Here is a 27,712-nt window from a genome sequence, read left to right on the forward strand (position 1 = left end):
TGACTTAGGTTGTGTATATGTGAATATTGGAGCTTGATTGGTGATTTTGGAAAGCTTGGAAGAGGGTTTTGTGTGATAAAATCTGTTCTTGGAGGTGTTGATACCTTGAGTGCTTGTGGACAAGTGGTTTGGAAGTGCTCCTGTTGAGCGTGGAAAATCGGCTAAGGTATGGTTTCGGTTTTCCGTATCTAATATGGAATGTGGTAGGAAATACTTAGGCTAGAGGCCCTAAGATAGGCATTGAATTGTTGATGTTGTTGAATGGTTGAGATATATGATGTGATCATATATGTGATTATGAATATTGATGCCTTGATTGTGTGATATATGAGAAATGCATGTTGTGATATATGCTTGATGGATGATTGAGGTTGAATTGGTGGGTGGTACCATGTTGATGGTGAGTATGATAATGATTATGTATAATGATGGTTGATTGGAAATGGTATTATTGGAAATTGGGATGAGAAAGGATGTATGATATGATATTGTGTTTGTCCTTTAGCCATTTGATTGAGAAGTGTTAAAATGGTTGGATGTGGTTTTGGAAATTTCGGTAAAGTGTCAATGTGTGAGTTGAGGATGGCTTGTTGTTGATTTTGGTACATTTTGAATGATTTCAAAGAAAAGGGTTGAAATTTGCATGTTTTGATTGATTTTGAAAAGAGTTGAAAGTGGCTTGTTTTGAAAATGGCACCTTGTGGTTTTGTATGAAAACATGGTTTTTGGGCATACTTTGACGGGACATAACCTGGACTATGGATCTCTGATTTGTGCCAAATCTATTTAGAAATGAAATTGGATTCGGGATGTCCATGCCGTTCGAAGATCGGGTGAAAAATGATTTAAAATGAGAGAGTTATGACCGTCGGAAGATTGGGGGTTGAATTTGTGAATTCTGTAGCTTTTAACTTAGAAAATTTTTAGCAGAATAACCCTCTGAGCGTAGGCGCACTTGGCGCGTGTGCGCCATTCTTCCAGGAAGCACCATCCACGCGTGCGCGTGGTGTGCGCGGGCGCGTCGATGCGCTGTGCCATATGCCCAGCTATTTTCCAGAGAGTTATGCCAGAATTGTGCCAGTTTTGTGCCTGGGCGCAAGAGCACCCACACGTACGCGTGGCTGACGCTGGCGTGCCGTTTGGATATTTTTCAACCCACGCGTTTGCGCGTATGACGCTTGCGCGTCGATGAGTTTTTGGCCATCTGCGCGTGTGCGTGGAGTGCGCGTACGCATGGCCCTGTTTTCATCCCAAAGTTGATTTTTGAGTTTTAAAAGCCAAATTTCATACTTCTAAGCCTCCGATCTCACCACTTATATCTTAAATCATTATGATATGCCTAGCATGAGGAAAAAGGGCTAGTGAATGTGGTAACTTGTGAGTGAAGCAAGGGAAAAATGAATGATCAATGAGGATCAAAGATGATTATGTGAGATGCGGAGAATGGCGGTGGAAGTGCTTGTTATGCCATGGGCCGAAGGGCCGTAATTGTTAATGAATTGGCTGGTTATGGATTTAATCGTGAGCCGGATGGCTAGATTATTACCGTGTTACGGTGGAGCCATGATTATGGCTATGTATAAATGCATATATGCTGTTGAATGAATTGTGAATGTTGCACTTCCACTATCTGAGATACGAGTTTCCCTGGGTAGTAGCAGTGGCTAGCCACCACGTGCTCCAGGTTGAGACTTGATACTCTGTTGACCCTATGTCGTAAGTGTGGCTGGGTACTGTGAAAGTTCCGGATGAGCTCGCCCCCGTAAATATTCACCAGTGAGGGTGATGGATATGGATCATGATTATGATCAAGTTTATGATGAGTATAACTCGAGTTGGGGATGCGCGACAGAGGGACAGTCCAATGGTTAGCTACCAGGACTTGTCGGGTTGGCTCTATAACCGACAGATGATATCATCAGCCACTTGGGACAGGCATGCATCATAAGCATACTACATGAATTGTTTGAGATTGCCTAGTTGACTGCATATTACTTGCTAATTGTCTAAATGCCTTATCTGTTCCTATTTGTAAATTTCTTGTCTGATATAACTGTGTTTGCTATATTATACTCCTGCTGGTGGTTAGAAGGTCTGAAGGAATTGGAAAGGGAAGTATTAGTTAGACTGAAGAATCTTTAGTCAGTTGCCACTTACGGTTTAGTTTGTTTATAAGCTTTGATATTATCTGGAGGAAGTTCTAGGATTGCCTTCGGCTTTCCTCTATTATTATGTATTATATATGTGGAAGCTGTTACCGTGCTGGGGACCTCTGGTTCTCACCCATGCGAATTTTGTGGTTTTCAGATGCAGGACGTGAGGTTTCTCGTTAAGGCATGCTGGAGACTTCTGGATTAGCGAAGATCTTTGTTCTCGGGACTCTGTTTTGGTTTATATATCTTGTTTAGATACTTTTATCTCCATTAAATAATACAAACTGTGATGACTCCTTCTAGAGGGGATTTTGGAGAATAGATTTCTGTATTTGTGTCCCTTTGAGTTTCCTTTGGGGTTTTCCTTATTTTATTATATGTATATATTGCTATGCTCGGACCGGTTATCTTCGCAGCCGGATTTTGAGCCTTGATATTCCTGTTTTTGACACTCTTTTGTATATATATAATCTCGCGTTAGCTTATCCCTGTTCGTTATGTTATCGATCGGAGTGTTGCGTTTTCGAGTTACGGTTTTTGTTTACCCCTTTTTCTACAAGGCTCCTAGTTATAATCAATTATTCATACTACTATACGTACTAAATTTTTGTTTTAGAGGTCGTAATACCTTGCCTTCTCTGAATTATGACTTAAGCATAAGACTCTGTATGGTAGGGTGTTACAGGACCGATCTGATTAACCCGGAACCGATCACCTGGCCGGTTTGGTTGACCCTAGAATCACATTGTAAAAACCGATTAGAAATCGATCGAACCGGCAGTTAACTAGTGAACCGGCCAAATTAGCCGGGTTTCTTTAAGGCCCGGTTTTGTAATTTTCCCCAGAAACGGTGTGTTTTGACGCCAAAAAAAAAAAAAAGAAAACCCACCATCAGTCCCTCTCCCTTCCAACCCTAATTTCCTATTTTCCTCCAATGAGAATCCACCATCCCTATCACTTGACGCTAATAATGACCACCAGCGGTTGCCACCCTCGTAGTTCGAAGCTTCTGTCAACAGCGTCGTTGTCGTCGGAAGGTCGGTTTGAAGGTTCTGTTGTCGTCGTCGCCGGCTGGTTAGTTCGAAGCTTCTATCGTTGGCCACCTCTGTCTTGCTGAGTATCTGTCTCAACCACCGTAGACTCTACTCTCTATGCCTTCTTTGCTCTCTCTGCTACAATGAGTTTTTCATTTATTCAATCAATTTTTTTTGTTTTGTTAAATTATTTGAATTGGTGTAGTGAGTTCTTCAGTTTTTTATTTCAGTTATTTTTTATTTTGTTAATTATATGAGTTGCCGCAGTGAGTTTTTCAGTTTTTCAGTTAATTTTTTTATTTTGTTAATTATATGAATTAATCATTCTGAATTGTTGTAATGCTGAATAGAATTTTGATATAATTTTCAAAAACAGTGATAAGTTCAATTTTGGATTTTGATGGCTCAGATTTTATTTTGCTATATGTAATTTGTAATTTGTATATTGTATGTAATTTAGATGGAACAACCACAAAGTGATCAATAGCTACAAGATAATGCCATCCAAGAATCTCAAACGGGTTCCTCTTGAGGAAAATCTGACCTGACTTGGGATTGTTTCACTTTGAAGTATGACAAAAATCACAAGGTGCAATATACATGTATATTTTGTTTGAATACTTATAATGGAGGGGGGATATATAGAATGAAATATCATCTTACAAAAATTTCTGGACAAATTTAAGTATGTAACAAAATCATTGAAGAGGTTAAACTTCAATTCAAAAGGCTTTTGGTGGAAAATAAAAAAATAAGATGGAAAAAAAAATTTGAGGTGGAGTTTTATAGTGTGAAAACACAAACATAAGAGTCTGAATTGCTTAATGCTGTACAATCTGTTGTTCCTACAACAATAGGAGACAAAGGAAAGAGAAAGGCTATTGTTGCTACACAAATTGAAAGTTATTTTAAGGAAAGGACTACTCCAAGGATTTCAATCGACTATGAAAAGTGTTTTGGATAGTAAAGAAATTGTGCACATGGCTAAGTTGGTACTTATTAAATGGATCGTCGATGCACGTCTTTGTTTCAATGCAATTCAATCATCTTACTTTTTCAACCTACCTTGGATAGTATTGCTGCAATAACTACAAGAAAAGGTCTATCGGCACACTTTTTTTTGCTATGCTTTTAAAGCGTGGCCAAAAGTGGTCAATGGCCACACTTTTATGAGGGTGGCCACTAATTTGTTATTTGGTCACGTTTTTTTGCCATGCTTAAAAAGCGTGGCCATAGAGAAAAACTGGCACGCTTTTACGAGAGTGGCCACTAATTTATAATTTGGCCATGTTTTTTTGCTACACTTTAAAAGCGTCGTCATAGAGAAAAACCGGCACGCTTTAAAAGCGTGGCTAATTTGTCTTCTAACGGTCACATTTTTAAAGCATACCCATATGCTGTGTTTATTTAAGCACCCTACAAAAGCATACCGACAGAGTCCCACCCTATTTTTTACACACTTCACTTTTTTCTAAGTTAACTTTTAACCTATATAAGTTATAACAGCTCATACACTTCACTTTTATTTCCAAATTCATTATTAACCTTGAAGATAACTTAGAAGCAAGCCGTCACACTAAGTTCATCACTGCCCAATGCCAAGACTGTCCCACCACACAGCTCGCCATCATGTTCATCTAACCCTCACACCCAGCCCTTCATCTAACCCTCACACCCAGCCCTCTCTCTGTTGCACCCAACTTCGCACCATCAACGGTCTCTCGCACCCAGTTGTTTCTCGACGGTCTCTCGCACCCAACCCTCACACCATCGACGCAACCCTCGTTGGATTCGAAACCCTCCATCGGTGCTGCTCTATCCACACACCCTCAGTGGTCTCTGTCTCGGCGTGCCCTCTTACTCCCTCAGTAGTCTTTGTCTCGCAAACCCTCGTTGGATTCGGAAACCCCAATCGTTGCTCACTCTATTTTGGAAACCCTCAATCGCCGCTCCTCCCTCTATGGTTCAGCACCCGTCACGTTGCAGTCTCCCTCTCTGAAGTCGTCGCGCCGCCGTCTCCCTCTCCCTCACTCGTCGCACCTCTGTTAGACACGTTCAACGTTCGCAGTGCCGGGATAAATTATTTGGTCAAATTTTTCCTTGATTTGATTATTTGATTTTGAATTTGATTTTTTTAGTTCTTTATTTTTTATATTTTTCCAAATTTCTATTTTTTGTTCTAATATGATATTTGGTTTAGAATGTTTTTTCTAAACTTCTTGGCATTTGGTTCTGTTCTGTTGCAGCTGTGGTAGTGCTCAGCTACTGATATGGGGTGCTCATTCTTTGAGTTCATTCTTTGCTGAATCTCGTTTGGCAGAGAATACCTCTAGATTTTTTGCAAGGTGACAAATTTAGAGCAGCAGTAGATAATTACATTAGGCCTCTCCTAACTAAGGTATTAAAGTTTCTTTTCAGCTTCAAATTATGCCTCGTTTAGTTTTTTTGAAGTTGATTATGATTTCTTTCTTTTGTATTCTCTCCAGGGAGTTCCATCTCTTTTCTCTGATCTTTCGTCTTTGTATAATCACCCAGGGAAGGTCAGCTTTATCCCTTACATTTATATGACTGAAAAACTATGAGATATTTGATTGTATTTTTTCTTCCATCATGTTATATAGTGGAAGAAGATAAGCTTCCTATGGGTTCTGATTGTTCTTTTTATTCTTTTGAACTTTGTTCAGGTAGACATTTTGGAACAACTTATTCTTATATTTTTTCACAGCGCTCTTCAAGCTAAGGTATATTAAAGATCAGATAGAGAAGTAGGTAGCTTAATTTCTTTATTCATTAGTATTACTCTAAACTACTTTTGACCTACTACTACCGTAACATACATACAAGGATATTAAATTAAAATTAATGTTTTCCACTATATAAATTAGTTTACCATGGCCTCGGCTAATTGCTTAAGTGAATATAGGTTTTAAAGGATTGCTAGTAATTAATTACTACTGTATATATAGATAGAGAGTGGTCACTACTACAGCCTGTATGTTCTTGTTTAATTATTTGTTATTAGTTGTGTGTATGTTTAAATGTTTGCATCCTTGTTTTAGTTTTCAGAGGTAATTTATAAAGGAGGAATTCAAGAAATTATTGTAGCATTTATACTGAGTATCGCATCTGCTAAAATTAATAAATATGTTAGAGGGATTTGAGATTCATCAAGAGAATAATGAAGGAAGTGGCGGTAAGAGTAGTAATGATAATGAGGGTGAGGAAAATTCATTTGACTTGAATGAAGGAGCGGCTATGAGTGATGATGAGGAATTGGAAGAAGAGAATAATAATGAAGCAAAGGAGGATGAGGAGGATAACAATGAAGAAGAAGGGAATTCAACAAACCCAAGTAGCAGTAGCACAGCATCAAGAGAAGGGAAGAGAGGGAGTGGTGTGAACCAATATGTGAGATCAATGATGCCACGGCTTCGTTGGACTCCTAATCTTCATCTCTCATTTTCCCATGCTGTTCAGAGGCTTGGAGGTCAAGAAAGTAAGTCAAGGAACTAATTAGCTTTTGCCCTAATTAATTAACATATACTATAAATATATGTTATAGTTGCTAGCTATATTGAATTGCTGTAGGAGCAACACCTAAATTGGTGCTTCAGCTAATGAATGTCAGAGGCCTAAGCATTGCTCATGTCAAGAGTCACTTGCAGGTAGCTATTAGATTCTACTCCTTAATTATCTTATATTTTCCATTTTTTAACTTGTTCTTCTTCAGAGAGAATAATAATTCACAAATAAACACACAAAAATTGAACCTGCACGTTCTCCAATTAAACTAGATATAATACTGTTTTTTACTAACTTGTATTTGATGGTTTTAACCTCTCCCTCTAAGATTTTAAGATATGAAAAGCATAAAAAAATCTCTTAGAAAATTACCTGATTCTTAGTAATTTGTCTTTGAGGATTGCAAAAATTCAGACACTAATCTTGATTAGTTGGGGAAGGAAAGCATTGAGGAAGATGATCGAGCCATTTTGCTTGAAGCAGGGCTTACATGATCATCATCAACAAAATTCTATGGATCATCAGCAGGGCTTATATATTCATGAGCTTGTCTTCAGTTTCTCACACTTATTCTTCAATATCCTTATCTTCTTACTTGTCCTGCCTAGATTTTTGACCACGGATGATTTGTTCTTGCTAGAAAATCGAGCAACTTTAAAGGCACTGTAGGTCATCATTCTTTAAATATATATTATACTTAGCTGTATTACTTCTTCGAGTTTGTAAATATTGCTATATCTTTGCAACAATATTGTATTATATCCATGCCATGTATTAGTACTCATGCTTCATAGGTTATATAATAAGAAAGTAAAGTGGCTTATTGATTTTGCTTTAAATTTGGTATTATTGTCTTGTGGATACTCTTTGAGTCTTGGTTATAGTTTGTATGTTCTGATGCAATCCTGCTTTGCAGGAGTTAATTGATTTTCTAAAAGAAACTGGGCTGCAGTCAAGTGCAGCTGCCACTAGAAATGCTTCAACTAAGCTTTTGGGTGTTCTACATAGATTTGTTGGTCTAGGTTACTACATTAACTTTTGAATGTCCTTCCCTCATTATTTATTTGTTACAAGGTTCTAAAGTTTTCCCTATGCAGATATTAAAGGGTTCCTTACTGATGTTAAGCCTGCATTGCTCAAGGCTCTTGATACTGAGTATGAGAAGAATCCATGAGGTATGCTGTTCATGATGTATTTTCTGTTAAATCTTTTTTGTTTCTTAATTTTCCAATTGTCCGATTTTTTTTTCATTTGTTTGCTTCAGGGAGCATCTGCAGCTCCCAAGGGATCAGTCAACACATCAGAATCATCTTCCTTAGTTGCTGCTGGTGGCTTGGATAGCTTGCCTCGTGAAGACATTAGTGGAAAGATTACTCCTACTCTCTTGAAGAGCTTGGAAAGTCCTGAGTTGAAAGTTTGATTGACAATATCTTTCAAATAATTTGATGTTGTTGGTTATTTTAACTATTTATTATAACTGAAAGGAATGATGTTATTATGATATTTCATGACATTCTTCTGTGATTTCCTTTTAGGTTCGTATGGAGTCTATTGAAGCTGTAAATAAAATATTGGAAGAGGCAAATAAGCGCATTCAAGCAAATGGAACTGGTACTTTAGTAGCATTTGTATTATAATTTTGAAACTATTGCTATGTGTGGGACTGAATTTTGGGTTGTAAAATCCCACATGGACATGAACTTTATATTACAAAGATTAGGATGATTACATGGATGGGTGGTTACACAAGATTATATAGGATTATGAACGATTGCATTAGATAAATTTGGGGTAGTGTTGATTATTGAAAGATGGTAGAATCTTGCATTTTTATTGAATAGGTTCTTTCTTAATAATTAGTTATTTGATTTTTACTGTATTTACTGTATTTCAGGGATACCAACATACAAAGCTGCTTTAACTTTGCTTATGGTATTTGGTGTTGGACCAACAGTTTTTGGCATGTATGTTTTCTTCAAGTTCAAAATTTTCTTGATTTTTGTATAATCTACATAGGTTCATTCCCAAATAAGCATCTTCAAATGTTAACACTTGTATGTTGGTTCAATGCAGTATGTCTAATATCCATAAACTTGTGAGGAAAAAAAATGGAAGCATGTTACGTGCCTTCATTGCCTTGGCTTTGATCAAGTTCAAGCAACCTTGGCTTTGGTCGAGTTCAAGCAAGAGTAAGGGCTAAAAGAATCCAGTTAAGTCATGAGATAAAGCAACATGAAGCTACAATGAAGAGGGAGAGATTGATATTTTTTATCCCAATGTATTTTATAACTACTTGGGTTATAAGAGATCGATATAGCTAATTTGGTTTGAATTTTATTAATGTAATACAAATTTTTATTAATTTATTTTTTAAATAATATTCACATAATTTTGTCAATGTTTTTTCTTGTTTTTGGAGTGTTATTAGAGTACAGATTTTTTTTTTAATTTGGTAGGGATATAGCCACGCTTTAAAGGCGTGGCAATAGGTCCATGTTTCTTCGACTATTGGCACGCTTCAAAAGCGACACCATATCTTTTACTATTGGCACGCTTCAAAAGCGTAGCCATATCTTTCACTTTACGGTACACTTTTAAAGCGTGTCGATAGGTTAAGACCTATGGCCACGCTTAAAAAAGCGTGGCAAGAGATGAAAGCGTGCCAACAAAAAAAGCGTGCCGATAGTTCTACAAAAGCGTGGAGATAGATCAACCGGCACACTGGCGGATGTGACCCTTTCAAAAGTGTGCCGATAGCTCAAAAAGCGTGACGAAAAGCTATCGGCACCCTTTTTAGAACTTTTTGGCACGCTTTAAAAGCGTGACAGAAAGCTTATTTTCTTGTAGTGAATTGGACTTGGTTTCAAGGGACCGTCATATGATGAAATGAGAGTTCATTTGCTACCCAATCTTAAAAAAGAGTGTCAGTTGCTTATTGAAACCTATAGGAGCTCATGGAAAAGCACCAGTTGTATGCTAATGGAAGATGGTTGGACTGATCAAAAGCGACAAACCTTAACTAACTTTCTAGTATATTGTCCTGTTGGTATGTCATTTGTTAAGTCTGTTGATGCTTCTGATATGATAAAAACTGCCGATACCTTGTTTAATTTGTTTGCTGATGTTATTGAGTGGGTTGGGCCTAGTAACATTGTGCATGTGGTTACTGATAATGTTACTAATTATGTATCTACTAGAAAACTCATTCATGAAAAGTATCCAAACATGATTTGATCTCCTTGTGTTATCCATTGCATCAATCTTATTTTGAAAGATATTGCAAGTATTCCTCACATGGCTGACCTTGCTTTCTGTGCTTCAAAAATGACTGTATTTATTTAAAACCATATGATCTTTTTGTCTTGGCTTAGAAAAAGAAAAAGTTGGAAAGAAATTGTTTGATCAGGAGTCACACATTTTGCCACTGTTTTCATTACTTTGAAAAGTATATATATGATCACAAGGAAGATTTGCAAGCATTGATGGTGGACAAAATTTTTCCTTCTCATAAATTAGCCAAAAGTGCTAATGGGAAGATTGCTAGTTCAATTGTCTTAGATAGTAAGTTTTGGCAAGATTGTGTTATCATTGTAAAAATTGTTGGTCCTCTTAAGTTGTTGAGGATTGTTGATGCTGATGAGAAATCCTCTTTGGGTACGTGTATAAAGACATGCAAAGAGCCAAAAATGCTACCAAGACAATGTTTAGAAATCAAAAAGCTGCTTATATGCCTTACACAGGTATCTTGAAAATGCAGTGGGATAAGCATTTGAAGCGTGATCTCCATGCGGCGGCATACTTTTTAAATCCAATTTTTTTTATAGTGAGGATTTTGTTGAAAAGGCAAATATCTTGAGATATTTACTTGATTTGCTTGATGTTGAAACACGTTGCAATGACTTAGTTACCGCAATGCAAGAGATACAATTGTATCGAGATTGAAAAGAAAGTTTTGGGAGGGAAAGTGCTAAGAGAGCGGCAAAAAGACTACAACTTGGTAAGTTATTTTATTTCCAAGTTCAATTTAGTTTGAAAGTTTACTAAATATTCAGTGATAAACATTAAACAATATTTGATTTTTATATCTATGTAGGTGAATGGTGGAGGCTATATGGTAGGAGTGCTCCTAATTTGCAAAAAATAGCAATTCACCTTCTTCATCAAACATCTTCTTCTGGATGTGAGAGGAACTGGAGTTTTTTTGAACATATCTATTCAAAGAGGATGAACCGATTAGAGCATCATAGGCTAAGTGACATTGTTTATGTGACCTATAACCTATGCCTTCAATCTAGGTTACATTGAAAGAAGAGAAATTCTGATCCAATTGACATTCAAAGTATTAACAGGATAGATTTTTGGGTAATGGCAGATGAGGATGATCCTAAATTTACTAATGGACCATTGAACCATTGAACCAGTCACTCATCCGGTTTAATGACTGGTCACTACAACATTTGTTGGCTATTGCAACATATGTTCAAGTGTTGCTGTTGATAAAATAGGAGACACTTATCAAGTGTTGTTATATTAAATATACAAAAACAACCATTATAAAAATAATATGTTACTCTTTTTAAGAGTTGTCTTTGAATTTATTTTAAACTTCACTTCTCAAGTGTTACCTAAAATTTTAATGTTTCTTAAAAAATAAAAATAACCCAAACGGTAAGGCTAACTATTGTGCGAAAAAAATGGGGAAAAAAAGAAAGAAGAGCCTCTGATAAACCACTATTTTATGGTTTATATTGTGTTTAATTATGTGGTTTTATCATGATCTTTACCACTTATTCATTAAATAAGCATGCATTTATAATTCCTTCCTAAAGATGCTTTATGATTGAAAACTTGCTTCCTAGGGATTTTTAATTATGTATTTTAATTCTCCTTTGTTCCATTCGATGCCATGATTTGTGTGTTAAGTGTTTCAGGCTTTATAGGGCATGAATGAGTTGGAGATTGGAAAGGAAGCTTGCAAAAATGGAAGGAACACAAGAAATTGAGGAGATGACCAGCGAGAAGTAACGCGGCCGCATGGCTCACGCGACCGCGCGGATTGGAATAGCACAAGTGACGCGGAGGTGTGGACGACGCGCCCGCGTGGCAAAGCAAAATGCCAAATGACGCGTCCGCATGAATGACGCGATCGCGTGACATGCGCGATCTGCATAATCTGCAGAATTCGCTGGGGGCAATTTTGGTCCCTGTTTTGACCCAGTTCTCGGCCCGGAAAAGTAGACTAGAGCCAGAGAACATGCAGAAACCAAAGACAACAACATTCATTCTACACAGTTTTAGTTTTTAGATCTAGTTTTTCTCCTCCTCTAGGTTTTTTTTCTCTACACATTCATAGTTCTTAGGATTTTATTGCTTTTGCATTGGGATATTGAGAAGAGTTATTACCTCATCAAGACTTCGTCATTCTAGTTCGTTTTCTTTACTTGGCTTTACTCTTCCATGTCCTTTAATTTACTCAATTTTATTATTGGATTATTTTAGAATTTATTAATACAAGAGTTATTTTTATTTTTAATTGATTCCTTTGAGTTTTGTTTATCATGTCTTTCTTTAATTCCCTTTCCTATGTTATGAGTTCTATATTCACAATGAGCGAGTAGTTCTCTAACTTGATGGGGAGTTGATTGAAAGGAACCGTTGAGTTGGGGTGCTTAAAAAAAATGTAATTAGGTTCATGGTTGGAATGTTCTCTAGTCACTGACACTAATCCTTTTCAATTGAGCGGATTGGAGCTTGTGAGTAGAAACTGCATTCCAACTTGTTTGACTTTCCCTTACCTAGTAAAAGATAACTAAACAGAACAACCTTCAATTATCAATTATTCTTGAGAGTACTGTGACAAGAATAGGGCTTCCAACTAATCTACTCCCAGTCAAGGCTTTTATTTAAATTACTTAATTTCTCCAATTTAATTTCCTGTTTATTCAACTCAAACTCTTTTTGAAAATATCTGGTTAATAAAATAGCACACCTTTTTGCAACTCGTTAGGAGATGACCTGGGATTCATACTCCCAGTATTTTATTTTTAATTTTGTGACAACCCTTCTAAATTGATAAGCGGATTTCCGGTTGGTTAAGAACTATACTTGCAACGCATATCTTATAACAATTCTTAACTCGCCAATTTCCGCCACGTCAATTTTTGGCACCGTTGACGGGAAGTTGCAATAGAGTGCTAAAGTTATTAATTGGAATTTATTTATCAGCATTTTATTTTATTTTTCTATTATGAGCTGCTTGTTTCTTTCATTAGATGACGCGTTCACTTCCTGATCCAAGCTTGCCAGTATTCGATCCTGAGATTGAAAGAACTATTTCACGAATAAGGCAAGCTCGGCGTCGGTTAGTCCACTCAGAGGGCGGATCTAAAACGTTATTTGAGGAAGAAACCAGCCCCCGTTCTACTGATTCGGTTGATTTACGTATAGGTGACATGGCAGCACCTAGGAGAGTTACTATCCAGGAGGCTGGAGCCCCTGATTTTACAATGCAACCGTTTCAAGTGCATCACCCAGCGGTGGCTACAGACTTTGAAATAAAGACTGCACTGCTCAATTTGATGCCCAAGTTTCATGGCTTACCTGCTCGAGAGCCTATCAAGCACCTGCAAGATTTTCAAGCAGCCTGTTCTACTGTCAGGCGTGATGGTGCAGATGAAACTTTAATTTTGCTGAAAGCTTTCCCGTTTTCTCTTGAGGGAAAGGCAAGAGAGTGGTACTACACTCAACCCGCAGCAACTGTATCCAACTGGGATACACTTAGAAGAGAATTCTTGGAAAAGTTCTTTCCAGCTGAAGTTACTGATAAACTGAGGAAAGACATTTCCATGATTGTTCAGGATGAATCTGAGACCCTCTATGAATATTGGGAGCACTTCAATAATCTTCTGGAAGCTTGCCCCCACCATATGATTGACAAGATAGTGTTGCTCGGTTACGTCACACAGGGCATGAGGCCCCAAGATAAGACCACATTGGAAAGTGCTAGCAATGGGTCTATGAAAAAGTACAAGACCATTGATGAGGCATGGCAATTAATTAGTGACTTAGCTGAATCTACTCGGAATCACAGGCAGAAACAAGGCCGTTCAAAAGCCATTGCAGAAGTATCCTCTAGCAGAGAGACTGCTGCTCTAACTCAGAGTATCTGTGAAATGACCAACTTGCTGAAGCAGATGCAATTGAATCAACAAGTTCAGCAAGCTCAACCTTCTCCACCACAGCAAAGCAAACAGTTAGTCCCACAGAGAGTTTGCGGAATCTGTACTGATTATAGCCATTATACTGATGAATGTCCGCAACTCCAGCAGGAAGACAACACCGTGGCAGCCACTCATAACTTCTATGATCGCCCCAACCAAGGGTACAATCAAGGTGGCAATTACAACCACGGATGGCAGGACAATTCTAACCAGAATTGGAGGGACAACAACAACAGAGGAGGCAGAGACAATCAGGGAAATCAGAGGTGGAATAACAACAACAACAGGCAGCAGAACCAGAACCAGCCTTACAGAGCACCTCACCTGAGGCAATCCCAAGGACCACAGAATAACCAACAGCAGACCTCTAAAATTACCTATCCTTCTTCATCTGCTAATGATGACTTACTGCAATCTATTGATCAGAGACAACAGGCCATGGAAAACAACCTTAATGCCACTCTAAATGGTCTAAACTCTACTTTGCAAGCTCTTATCTCACAGATTGGATCAATGACTAACTCAAATAACCAGCCTTTGAGCTCCAGTGGAATCCCCTCTCAACCATTACCCAATCCAAAGGGTGGCATTAATGCCATCACCCTAAGGTCCGGAACCACACTGTAGGAGAGGAATTAGGAGGAGCCAAGCCCACCAGAAAACGCCTCAGCTGAAGAGGTAGTGGAAATAGAAGATGTTGAAGAGGAAGAGGACATACAGGACATAGATGAAAAAGAAGAAGTTCAACCACAGGAGAAAGCACCAAAGGGTGCAGACACTACAGAAGACACCACTCCCATTCCATTTCCACAACTTGCAAGGAAGCCCAGGAAGCAGCTGGAACCTGATCCCAAAATGGTAGAGATATTCAAAAAGGTTGAGGTAACTGTTCCTCTTTTTGATGTTACTCAACAGGTACCTAAATATGCAAAGTTTCTAAAAGATTTATGTATACATAAAGATAAAATCAATGAATTAGAAACTATTCCTTTAGGTAGTTCCATATCTGCTTTAATGGGAGGTTTACCTGAAAAGTGTAGTGACCCAGGTCCATGTATGGTTAATTGTACTATTAGTGGTGTAGTATTTTCTGACTGCATGTGTGATTTAGGAGCATGTGTGAGTATAATGCCTTTGTCTATATATGATATTTTGAGGCTCCCTCCCTTAAAAAGGTCGGCAGCTTGTTTTGTGTTAGCAGATAAAAGCATTATTACAGTGGCTGGAGTTGCTGAAGATGTATTAGTGGGCATTAAAGGACTCACATTCTCCACTGATTTTTATATCCTAGAGATGCCCTAAAATGACTCAGAGAAGCCATCATCAATCCTACTCGGAAGACCATTCCTGAAGACCTCGAAGTTCAAATTAGATGCTTTCTCAGGAACATACTCTTTTGAAATAGATGGCCGAGTAGTAATCTTCAATCTGAATGGAGTTATGAAGCATCCTCCGGAGGATCATTCTATCCTCCAGTGTGACATTATAGATGAAACCGTGGCTGAAGTTCACCAGGAAGAATTTGAAGAGAAGTACATAGGACAAGGTCCAAGTGTGGGGACATTCTCAGAGGACAACGACAGTACTTTACCATTGTTACCAGCTCCAGACAACCCAGAGCCTGACCATGATCAGAAGTTAGAATTAAAACCCCTTCCTCCACACCTCAAATATGCTTACCTTGAAGACGAGCAGAAGTTTCCAGTTATCATTGCAAGGGAACTCACTTCTCAACAGGAAGAACAGTTACTTAGTGTGCTGAGGAGGCACAAGAAGGCAATTGGTTGGAGTTTGGCAGATATAGTAGGCATCAACCCTCAAGTCTGTGAGCATAGGATATTTTTAGAAGAGGGAGCAAGACCTGTCCGTCAATCCCAAAGAAGACTGAATCCCACTATCTTAGAGGTTGTCAAAAAGGAAGTGACCAGACTACCGGAGGCAGATATCATCTACCCCATTTCAGACAGTGAATGGGTAAGCCCAGTACAAGTGGTGCCCAAGAAGTCTGGAGTCACTACAGTGAAAAATGAGCATGGAGATCTCATTGCAACCAGAGTTCAGAATGCCTGGAGAGTCTGCATTGACTACAGACTCCTCAACCAGGCCACTCGTAAGGATCACTATCCTCTTCTATTCATTGATCAAATGCTGGATCGCCTGTCAGGTAAATCACATTATTGCTTTTTAGATGGTTACATAGGTTATTTCCAGATTCATATAGCTCCTGAGGATCAGGAAAAGACCACTTTTACATGTCCTTTTGGGACTTATGCTTACAAGAGAATGCCCTTTGGCTTGTGCAATGCACCATCTACTTTCCAAAGGTGCATGATGAGTCTTTTCTCTGATCTTATTGAGGACTATATGGAAGTTTTTATGGATGATTTTAGTGTTTATGCCGATTCCTTTAGCCTTTGCTTAGATGAATTATCTAGAGTATTAGATAGATGTGTCAGTACAAACCTTGTACTAAATTTTGAAAAACGTCACTTTATGGTTAAACAAGGGATTGTACTAGGACATGTTGTGTCTAATACTGGCATTTCTGTAGATCCAGCAAAGGTGGATGTTATTTCTAGTTTACCTTACCCCTCTTCTGTGAGGGAAGTCCATTCGTTCCTTGGCCATGCAGGTTTTTACTGAAGATTCATTAAGGACTTCAGTAAGGTAGCACTTCCCTTATCCAGGCTACTGTAGAAAGATATTGAGTTCGAGTTCAGTGAAGATTGCAAACAAGCATTTGATAAGCTGAAGACCGCCCTGACTCAAGCTCCAATTGTCAGAGGACCAGACTGGAGTCAGCCATTTGAAATAATGTGTGACGCCTCCAACCATGTAGTAGGAGCAGCACTGGCTCAGCGTGAAGGTAAGGACCCCTTTGTTATTGCTTATGCGTCTAAAACCTTGGATGCCGCTCAGTCCAATTACACTACTACTGAAAAAGAGTTTCTTGCTATTGTTTTTGCTCTAGATAAATTTAGAGCCTATTTACTTGGTACGAAGGTAGTAGTGTACTCAGACCACGCAGCTCTAAAGTATCTATTAGCTAAAAAGGATACCAAACCAAGGCTTATATGTTGGATACTGCTATTATAAGAATTTGATTTAGAAATTAAGGATAGGAGTGGTAACCAGAATTTAGTGGCAGACCATTTGAGTCGCCTTGAGCACATTACAGATGACCCCACTCCTATAGCTGATAATTTCCCATTTGACAACCTGCAAGAAGTATCTGAGGTAGTCCCTTGGTATGCACCTGTAGCTAATTTTCTAGTTAGCTGCACCTTTCTTCCAAACTTTTCTAAGCATCAAAGAGACAAGCTGAAAAGCGAGTCTAAATATTATATATGGGATGACCCATATTTATGGAGATGTGGCGCTGACAAGGTAATTAGACGGTGTGTGCCTCAATCAGAATTCCAGTCCATCTTAGAGGCATGTCACTCATCTGAGAGTGGAGGACATTTTGGCCCTCAAAGAACAACTAGAAAAATCTTAGACTGTGGATTTTGGTGGCCTACTCTTTTTAGAGACGCTGCTGACTTTTGTAGATCTTGTTTTCCATGCCAAAAATTTGGTAATATATCCAAGAAGGATGAGATGCCTCAACAAATTATGCTTTTTTGTGAAATTTTTGATGTTTGGGGCATTGACTTCATGGGTCCATTTCCAAATTCTAATGGTTATTTTTATATATTGTTAGCTGTGGATTACGTTTCCAAATGGGTGGAAGCAATTCCTACCCGCACTGATGATGCTAACACTGTTGTTTCCTTTGTGAGAAACCATATTATTTGTCGCTTTGGATCACCACGAGCAATCGTGAGCGATCAAGGCACCCATTTTTGTAACAGGAGACTAACAGTATTAATGAAGAAGCTTGGGATAATTGATAAAGTTGCAACAGCCTACCATCCTCAGACTAATGGGCAAGCCGAAGTGTCGAACAGAGAGATAAAGCGTATCTTGCAGAAGATAGTCAAACCTCATAGAAGAGACTGGAGCACCAGGCTACAAGATGCACTCTGGGCATACAGAACAGCATACAAAACACCCATTGGGATGAGTCCTTTCCACTTAGTTTATGGAAAAGCTTGTCATCTCCCTGTTGAAATAGAGCACAAAGCCTTTTGGGAAGTAAAGGAGTGCAACATGGCAATTGAGAATGCCGGAGTTGAAAGAAAGTTGCAACTGCAAGAACTGGAAAGCCTTCGCCTAGAAGCTTATGAGAACTCAAGACTATACAAGAAGATAAAGGCTGTACATGATCAGCACATCAAGAGAAAAGAGTTCCAACTTGGGAATTTAGTCATCCTTTACAAATCTCGACTGAGGCTCATGCCAGGCAAGTTGAGATCAAGATGGGAAGGTCCATACAGAGTAGAGAAGGCCGAACCATACAGAGTTTATCACCTAAGTCATCCTTCAAGCTCTAAACTTATTAAAGTTAATGGACATCATTTAAAGCTGTACCATGGCGAGAAGCTGAAGAAAAACAAGGAGCTCGAGATCTTCCTCTTAGAAGATTCCCACAAAGCCGAAGCCTGAGCTAGTGGAGCGTCCAACTTACGGACGTTAAAGCAAAGTGCTAGGTGGGAGACAACCCACCATGGTATGATCGTTCTTTTCTTTATTCTTAGTTTTTCTATTCAATAACTCTTCTCTTTATTAGTACATTTCGTGCATCTGCATTTCCATACTTTTATTTTAAAAAAAAAGAAAATTTCACGCGACGCGACCGCCTCATCGACGCGTTCGCGTCGCAGGAGCTGGGAGAAAATAATAAAAAAGAACAGAGAGTCACGCAAGAGCGTGGCTGGAGGCGTGCCAGTGGCACAACTCGACCCATGCGACCGCGTCACCGACGCGTCCGCGTTGAGTGGGAATATTGGCCTCCCACGCGACCGCGTGACCCACGCGGCCGCATGCCCTGGATTTCGACGTAAAAAGGGTGCACGACCGAAAGTTGTGCTAGAGTGGTGCTGGATTGGTGCTGAACGCACAATTCTTCCCACGCGGCCGCGTGACCGACGCGACGCGGCCGCATCATATCCTTCTCATGACCACTCACGTGATCGCATGCCCCACGCGATCGCGTCACCCCAAATTTGGTAAAAATAAACTTTTAAACAGAGAGTTGTGCGAGTGCGAGGCTACCCTCGCGCCAGTAGCATGAAACGGGTCACGCGACCGCGTCAATCAGTATAAGCGCAAGTCGCGCGACCGCGTGCCCTACGCGACCGCGTCGATTGTGCCGCACAGCTTCCCTGATTTGCCACTTATCTTATCTTTTTCTCCCTAAATCCTATTTTCTTTTTTTCCTTTTTATTTCTTCCTCCTTCCTTCTTCCTTCTTCCTTCTTTCTCACTTTTTACACTCTCCCTCTCTCTCTCACCCCTAGTAACAAGGTTTTCTTTTCTTCTTCCCTCCCTTACTTTTCTATTTTTCTTCTTATTTTTCTATTTTATCTTCTTTTCTTTTCTATTTACTTTCATTATTCATATTTTCTTTTTCTTTCTTTTTCCTTTTTACATGGTGTTATAAATTTATTTGAGTCATTATTTCTCATTATATGCTTGTGGATGGTTGGAAATTTGTTTGGCAATTATATATTATTTTTTTAAAAAGGGTTGCTTGCATGTTCACTCTAATACTTTCCATACCTTATTCACCATGCATGCTATGTGTTTGTGAAAAAGCCAATATGGCATTATGCACTTTTCTACGTTATTCTATTCTACTATTAAATGCCTGTTTTTCACAAAACCCCTTTCATATTTTATTCGTTGAAAATAATTGTTAATACAAACGTGATGGTTTGTTACGAGTGATGCTTGATCTACGCTACTCATGCCTTTGCCAGCATGCCAATAAACATCTTGCATCCAATTACCCAAACATGCACTTGCTTTATTACCTTTGATGAACTTTTCACATGTAGTCATGACCATGTGTTCACTTCATTTATCTTTAATGTGCATTGTTTGCCACCCATACCATCATATTCCTTGCTTTACTCCTTGACATTTTGACATACTTCCTCTTTTCTCCCTTTCAGGATGGCCACCAAGAAAGAAAAAGAGAAAGCTACTTCCAAACCACCAGAAAGAAGAGGAACAAAAAGAGCATTAGTGGCAGAGTCCTCTTCAACTGCGGTCAAATCCTCAACAAAAAGAACTAAGAGGATTATAAAGGTTGATGAAAAGGAGAAAGTCTTCCCAGCAAAGGACACTGCGCAATTTTCCAATCGCTACTGTGAGCAGATGTTCCCCATCCTGGCAGAAAGGAGCTACAACAACGAATACCTTCTTATCCTCTCGCCCAATATTTCTAATTTTGTTGAGCCGCAAATTGAACAAAGACAATGGGGTTTCCTACAGAGATAGCCGAGGCAGGTCAATCTTTCTTGGGTAGTCGAGTTCTACTCCAACTTCCACCTGCCAACCCTGCAGTCTGTCTTTGTCCGTCAGAAGCAAGTCCCCATTACAGAAGAGGCCATTCAAAGAGCTCTAGATCTTCCCCCTATTCCAGAGGGATTGGACGCCTTTCAAGAAGCCGCACTCAAGCGCCAGATGTACCAATTTGACTAGGACGCCGTTCTCAGAGTTATCGCACTACCTGGCAGCCGTTGGATCTACGGATACCATCGTACCCGTCCTAAGGGAATATCGGCTTCAGTACTTACCTTGGAGGCTCGCGTATGGGCACAGATCATGTCCCATTACGTCTTTCCGAGCACTCACGAGTCCTCCTTCACTGCAGACATGGCCGTTCTACTATGGTGCATCCTTACAGACCAACCTTTGAACCTACCAAGACACATCCGTAATGCCATGGGACACGTACAAATTGCGGGCAACTTACCTTTTTTCGCCTTGGTCTCAGATCTTGTCTCAGCAGCCGGAGTCTCCTACAGAGCTGGGGACACCAAAGCCATGCTTCCACGGGATGATCAGTATGTCCCTAACGGGAAAAACATCAGACCTCCACCAGCCGCCACAAGCTATCCTACTGAACCGGTTGAAGATATTCCTTCTTCAACACCATAAGCACCTACAACAGACCAACTACTCCATCAGATACTCGAAAGGTTGGATCAGCAGGAACACAAAGCTAAGATGAGAGAGTGCCATAACAAGTGCCGATTCACATACCTCAAGGAGCTGATTATGGGAAAATTCAAGGACTCAGACACCCCGGACTCCACTTCCTTTACCAGCACAGGGAGCCATGATGGTCCCGACTGTGGAGATACTGCTACCAGCCCACCTTTGTTTCTGACAGATGGCACCGAGGACTGTGCAAAGCCTTAAGTGTGGGGAGGTCGGTCAGTACCTGACTTCCGGAGGTAATTTCTCTTCCCTAAACACCAATAAATTAGGATATTTAGTTAGATTTTTCTTTTGTAGAATAGGATAAATTTCATAGTAATAGATTAGTTGCATGCATGTTTTGCTTGATTGAAAAGACAATAAGTTTCTTCTAAGACCCTATCTTTGGAACAAAATTTCACTAATTTTAATCAAAACTTCTATGTTAAATTTGCTTGAAGTTGTAATTGGAACATGATTTTTAAACTAAAGAACACACAACCTGTGAGATTTGAGCCTTTATGAATGGTTACATCATTTAACCATAATTATTTTATTCTTGTGTGTTTACTTCTCTATGATTGTAATCTATATTTTGTTTCATCTTATATGTCTAATGTTTATTATATTTATATGTTTGCATATGATTGAGGCCATTAATTATTTAGCTCACTTATCCAAATTAAGCCTACCCTTTCAATTACCTTTGTTAGCCACTTTGAGCCTTTAAATCCCATTTGTTCTATATTTTACCACATTACTAGCCTTAAGCAGAAAAATAATTATATATCCCAAATTGAATCTTTGGTTAGCTTAAGATAGAATTGTGTGTCAATTAAGTATGGGAAATTGTGGGAACAAAAGATAATAAGGGAATGTATCATGATAATATACTGAGAATTTGGATACCTACTCATGTGAAACTATAAGAATTAAAAATCTATGTGTATTGATAAGCTATGTTTATTTTTATGTTTATGTTGAAAAAAAAATATTCAATAAATAAATAAGGGGACAAAATTACCCCAATGTTAAGTTAAGAATTCAAAGATCAATGCATGTATGATAAAATTAAAATAAAAAGTTGATACATGAGTATGGAATGTGAAAAGAGTTCCTGGGTAGCTAGGTATGAATTCTAGAGTTATATAGAATATATATAGAGGTTAGGTGAAAGCTTGGGTTAATTAAAGATTTAGTTTATAAGCTTACTTAGCCATATATGTATCCTTACCCTTACCTTGGCCCCATTACAACCTTGAAAAGACCTCATGATGTTTGCATTGGTATATTAAATGTTGTTGATTGGTTAGGAGAAGAATAAAAAAATTAGAGAGCATGATTAGAGAAGGATAGAGTGATTGTCCTATACACTAGAGAGATTAGAGCGTACATACATCATCAATGAGGGTTCAATGCTTAAATTTCTGTGTTCCCTGCTTTCATGAGCTACCTTCTTTCATTTTTATCTGTTCTTACTGTATAAGAATTGAATTAGTGGAATTTGATTTGTAATTGTTTTGAAGAGCTTATTTACTATTGATCAAGTGGACAAGAATCATATAGTTGCATTCATATATATAGGTTGCATTGCATTGCATGAGTTTTACATGTTCCTACTCATTTATTTTATCTCCTTCAACTAAGCATGAGGACATGCTAATGTTTAAGTGTTGGGAGGTTGATAAACCACTATTTTATGGTTTATATTATGTTTAATTATGTGGTTTTATCATGATCTTTACCCACTTATTCATTAAATAAGCATGCATTTATAATTCCTTCCTAAATATGCTTTATGATTGAAAACTTGCTTCCTAGGGATTTTTAATTATGCATTTTAATTCTCCTTTGTTCCATTCAATGCCGTGATCTGTGTGTTAAGTGTTTCAGGCTTTATAGGGCATGAATGAGTTGGAGATTGGAAAGGAAGCTTGCAAAAATGGAAGGAACACAAGAAATTGAGGAGATGACCAGCGAGAAGTGACGCGGCCGCATGGCTCACGCGACCGCGCGGATTGGAATAGCACAAGTGACGCGGAGGCGTGGACGACGCACCCGCGTGGCAAAGCAAAACGCAGAATGACGCGTCCGCATGAATGACGCGATCGCATGACATGCGCGATCTGCATAATCTACAGAATTCGCTGGGGGCGATTTTGGGCCCTGTTTTGACCCAGTTCTCGGCCCGGAAAAGCAGACTAGAGCCAGAGAACATGCAGAAACCAAAGACAACATTCATTTTACACAGTTTTAGTTTTTAGATCTAGTTTTTCTCCTCCTCTAGGTTTTTTTTCTCTACACATTCATAGTTCTTAGGATTTTATTGCTTTTGCATTGGGATATTGAGAAGAGTTATTACCTCATCAAGACTTCGTCATTCTAGTTCGTTTTCTTTACTTGGCTTTACTCTTTCATGTCCTTTAATTTACTCAATTTTATTATTGGATTATTTTAGAATTTATTAATACAAGAGTTATTTTTATTTTTAATTGATTCCTTTGAGTTTTGTTTATCATGTCTTTCTTTAATTCTCTTTCCTATGTTATGAGTTCTATATTCACAATGAGCGAGTAGTTTCCTAACTTGATGGGGAGTTGATTGAAAGGAACCCTTGAGTTAGGGTGCTTAAAAGAAAAATTTTAATTAGGTTCATAGTTGGAATGTTCTCTAGTCACTGACACTAATCCTTTTCAATTGAGCGGATTGGAGCTTGTGAGTAGAAACTGCATTCCAACTTGTTTGACTTTCCCTTACCTAGTAAAAGATAACTAAACAGAACAACCTTCAATTATCAATTAATATTGAGAGTACTACGACAAGAATAGGGCTTCCAACTAATCTACTCCCAGTCAAGGCTTTTATTTAAATTACTTAATTTCTCCAATTTAATTTCCTGTTTATTCAACTCAAACTCTTTTTGAAAACATCTGATTAATAAAATAGCACACCTTTCTGCAACTCGTTGGGAGACGACCTGGGATTCATACTCCCAGTATTTTAATTTTAATTTTTGTGACAATCCTTCTAAATTGATAAGCGGATTTCTGGTTGGTTAAGAACTATACTTGCAACGCATATCTTATAACAATTCTTAACTCGCCAATTTCCGCCACGTCAACCTCTCGTTCCTTGCAAAACCCCAACCCTAGCAAAATTCCTAACCCCAATCCATTCCAAATGATTCATTCCTCTCTGGTTCTTCAATCCATTTGATGATGACGCGCGTTCCTTTATTGAGCTTTGATCTCAATCTCTGATTGTGAATGAGCTTCGATATTCTCTGCTCGCGAATGAGCTTCGATTCTCTGCTTATTGAGCTTCGATCCTCTGCTCCTCTTCTTGTTGAGCTTCGATTCTCTGTTCGTTGAGCTTCGATCTTCTGCTAATTGAGCTTTGATCTTCTCTGCTCGTGTTCATTACTGCCGGTCACTGTTCGATTATCACTGCTTGCATTTTTTTGTAAGATTCTCAATTTTGGCATTCTTCTGTAGGTACTGATGATCTTACCGTTCTTTCTCTATTCTATTTTAGCACCTTTTTGTGTTTTGAATCCTAATTTTTAGTTAAACTTGTTGCTATGTGCATTAATTTTAAACTTGTTCTGCTCTACTCTCACTACTCCAAAAGTTAGTCAAATCACGAACCTAACAGAAACTCTGCAATAGCCAGCAGCAGAGGCTGTAAATTGTTCTGTCACCGTCATTGTTTTTTAGCTCAAAGGCAGCACCAGCTTCGCAATCGGCATCATTGCTAAGGCCACGGAATTGCGAAAACCTTGGCGACTGAAATGGGAGATGTCGGATAAGGGGCTGAAAAAGTGGTCCGGAGACGGCAAAAATCGTGTTCCTCTCTTTTTGCGTTCATCTATACCGCCATCACAGTCGGTATGATGTTGCCTCTTTCCTTTCCCTTTTTTGTTTTAATGTTTTTGGTGATTTGATCCCTAATTCTAATACTGGTGATACTATTGCTGTTGCTATTTGCAATGATGACTCTGTCTCATCCTCAAAGCTTGTGATGCTTTCTTTGTGTTTTCGTAGGTACTGATGATTATGATTATATGATGGAGTAGAAGATTTTGATGACTTGTTATAGTGAGTTTGAACTTATTTGAGAAAAATAATGGAAGGACCACTTCCAATTTTCTTACTGATATTGTACTTTTGTATTTTCTTTCACAAGTCTTTAGTCTTCGTACAAGCCTTTCTCCCACCTTCAGCTCTTTGACCTTCTCTAATTTGCTATACATAAAATTTATAGACAACGGTAGTGATGAGCAGATATTTTATACGCTTTTTGGCATCATTTTCATATAGTTTTTAGTATATTTTGTTTAGTTTTTATTAAGTTTTTATAGGTTTTAGTGTTAAATTCACATTTTTGGATTCTACCATGAGTTTGTATTTTTGTACAATTTCAGGTAATTTTTGGCTAAAATTGAGGAGCTGGAGCAGAAGTCTGATTCAGAGATAGAGAAAGCACTGCAGATGCTGTCCAAATCTGACCTCCTTGCATTCGGAATTGCTTTTCTGGAGTTATAGAAGTCCAAATAGTACGCTCTCAATGGATATAGAAAGCTTACTTCCATAGCTTTCCAAAAATATATAATAGTCCATACTTTGCTTTGGATTAGAAGGCCCAAAACTGGACATCCAACGTCAGCTTCCTGCCCCTTTCCAGGCGTCCAGCGCCCAAAGAGCAGCGCCCAGCGTCCAAACGCCCAGGGAGGACCCCCTAGCTAGCGTTCTATGCCCTAGAGACCTCATAGCACGTGGATCTCATCAAATCTCAGCCAAACACTCACCAAGTGAGCCCTGAAAGTGGATTTTTGCACTAAAAAGACTGTTTAACCCTTACTAGTCATCTGTTTAGTATTTAAAGTATATTTTACATAATCATTCGATCAACATACGAGAGAACAGCCATTATTTTCGAGTTTTACTTTGTGTTTTACATTAGTATGAGTATCTAAACCTCCTAGGTTGAGGGGAGGAGCCTTGCTGAGCCCTATGAATTAATAAAAGTATTACTGTCTCTTCTTCGATCCGTGTTTGATTTATTTCTAAGATGTATATCCAATCTTCATCGTGGTGAATAGGATGATCAGATAATCAGCTCTGTTCATCACATTATGACGAACGTGCTTGACAAACACCCGCATCTACTTGGGTTCGTGTGAACACGTGGCCGGAAAGCACGAAACAACAGCTATGTTTATACATCTCTCAGATGGCTAATCCACGACTTCGTTGGGGACTTCTCGAGACACCAGTTCAACCGATTTCTGGGGAGATTAGGGTCTCTGTGGTATAGGCTAGAATCCATAGAAGCACCTTTCTCTGATCCAGAAGATTCAACCTTGTCTGTGGCATTTTGAGTAGGATCGCCAAGAAAATGAAATGCTAAGAGCTTCACCCTCCGTCAGATTGAATGACCACAGGCAATGGCATTTGATCTGGAGTAGAGGAGATCAATGACCACGGGCAATGGCTTTGATCACATATAGCCTGCCATAGAAGAAGATCATTCACAAGCAGAGAAGACAGTAGTACCAGAGTTAATTCAGAAAGGCAAAGCAACTCCAATTCTGAAGTCTATTCCTATTAGTATTTTCTACCTCTTTTGCTCTATTCATTTCAAGTCATACACTAATCTTACAACTTCAAATCAACAACCTTCTGATCTGCCTAACTAAGACCTGCAAGATAACCATAGCTTGCTTCAAACCACAATCGTCGTGGGATCGACCCTGACTTGCTCAGGTATTACTTGGACGACCCAATGCACTTGCTGGTACTACAGTACGAAGATGTGGGGATTCATGCTACCAAGTTTTTGGTGCCGTTGACGGGGATTATTGAGTTTGGACAAGTTGACGGATTGTCTTGCTCCCTAGATCAGGTAATTTTTATTTTTTGTTTAAGTCTTTTATTTTTGTTTTCTTCTTCTCTAATTTTCAAAAATCATTAAAAACTTTTTCAAAAAATATTTTTCTTTTCTTTGTTTGATCTTTGATTTTGAGTCTCTTTGTTTGTGTTCTTATTGAGTCTTTTATTTTGTTTTCTTCTTCTTCTTCAAATTTTCAAAAAAGAAAAAAAACCTTTTCAAAAATATTTTTATTTTCTTTGTTTAATTCTTGTTCTTGGTTAGAGTCTTACATGTTCCTGTTTTTCAATTCCCAAAAATTCTTAAACCTTTTACAAGAAATGTTTGTCCTTTCTTTTTTTAATCTGTGTTCTTAGTTTGAGTTTTTTTTATTTTTATTCTTAGTAATTTTCGATTTCTTTGAGTCTTCTTTTCTAAAAATTTTTAAAAAAATAATTTTTCTTTGTTTAAATCTTGTGTCAAGTCTTTAAGTTTGGTGACTTCTTGTTATTTTTCTTTTAATTTTCAAAAATTTGTGTTTAGTTTTCAAAAAATTTTAAGTTTAGTGTTCTTTTTATGTTCTTGTGTTCTTTGAGTCTTTGAGTCTTGTTCATTGTGTTCTTGTTAGTCTTCAAAGTGTTCTTGAGTATTTTTTGTGTTTTGATCTTAAAATTTTTAAGTTTGGTGTTCCTTTGTGTTTCCCTCCAAATTCGAAAATAAGGAGCATTAGATCTAAAAATTTTAAGTTTTGTGTCTTTTACTTGTTTTTCTCTTCCATCATTAAATTCAAAAATAAAAAATATCTTTTCTATCTTTATTTAATT

The 27,712-nt window shown here is 38.3% G+C and overlaps 1 non-coding gene across 1 annotated transcript; it reads right to left on the minus strand.

The window, feature by feature from the left end:
• Positions 1-13,533: 13,533 nt before the first annotated feature.
• On the minus strand, positions 13,534-13,641 carry LOC112725017 (small nucleolar RNA R71). Its single transcript, XR_003164149.1, has one exon. It is a non-coding gene; the product is annotated as a small nucleolar RNA R71 (small nucleolar RNA).
• Positions 13,642-27,712: the final 14,071 nt, after the last annotated feature.

Source organism: Arachis hypogaea, chromosome 11, assembly GCF_003086295.3.
Source record: "Arachis hypogaea cultivar Tifrunner chromosome 11, arahy.Tifrunner.gnm2.J5K5, whole genome shotgun sequence".
Classification (NCBI taxonomy): domain Eukaryota; kingdom Viridiplantae; phylum Streptophyta; class Magnoliopsida; order Fabales; family Fabaceae; genus Arachis; species Arachis hypogaea.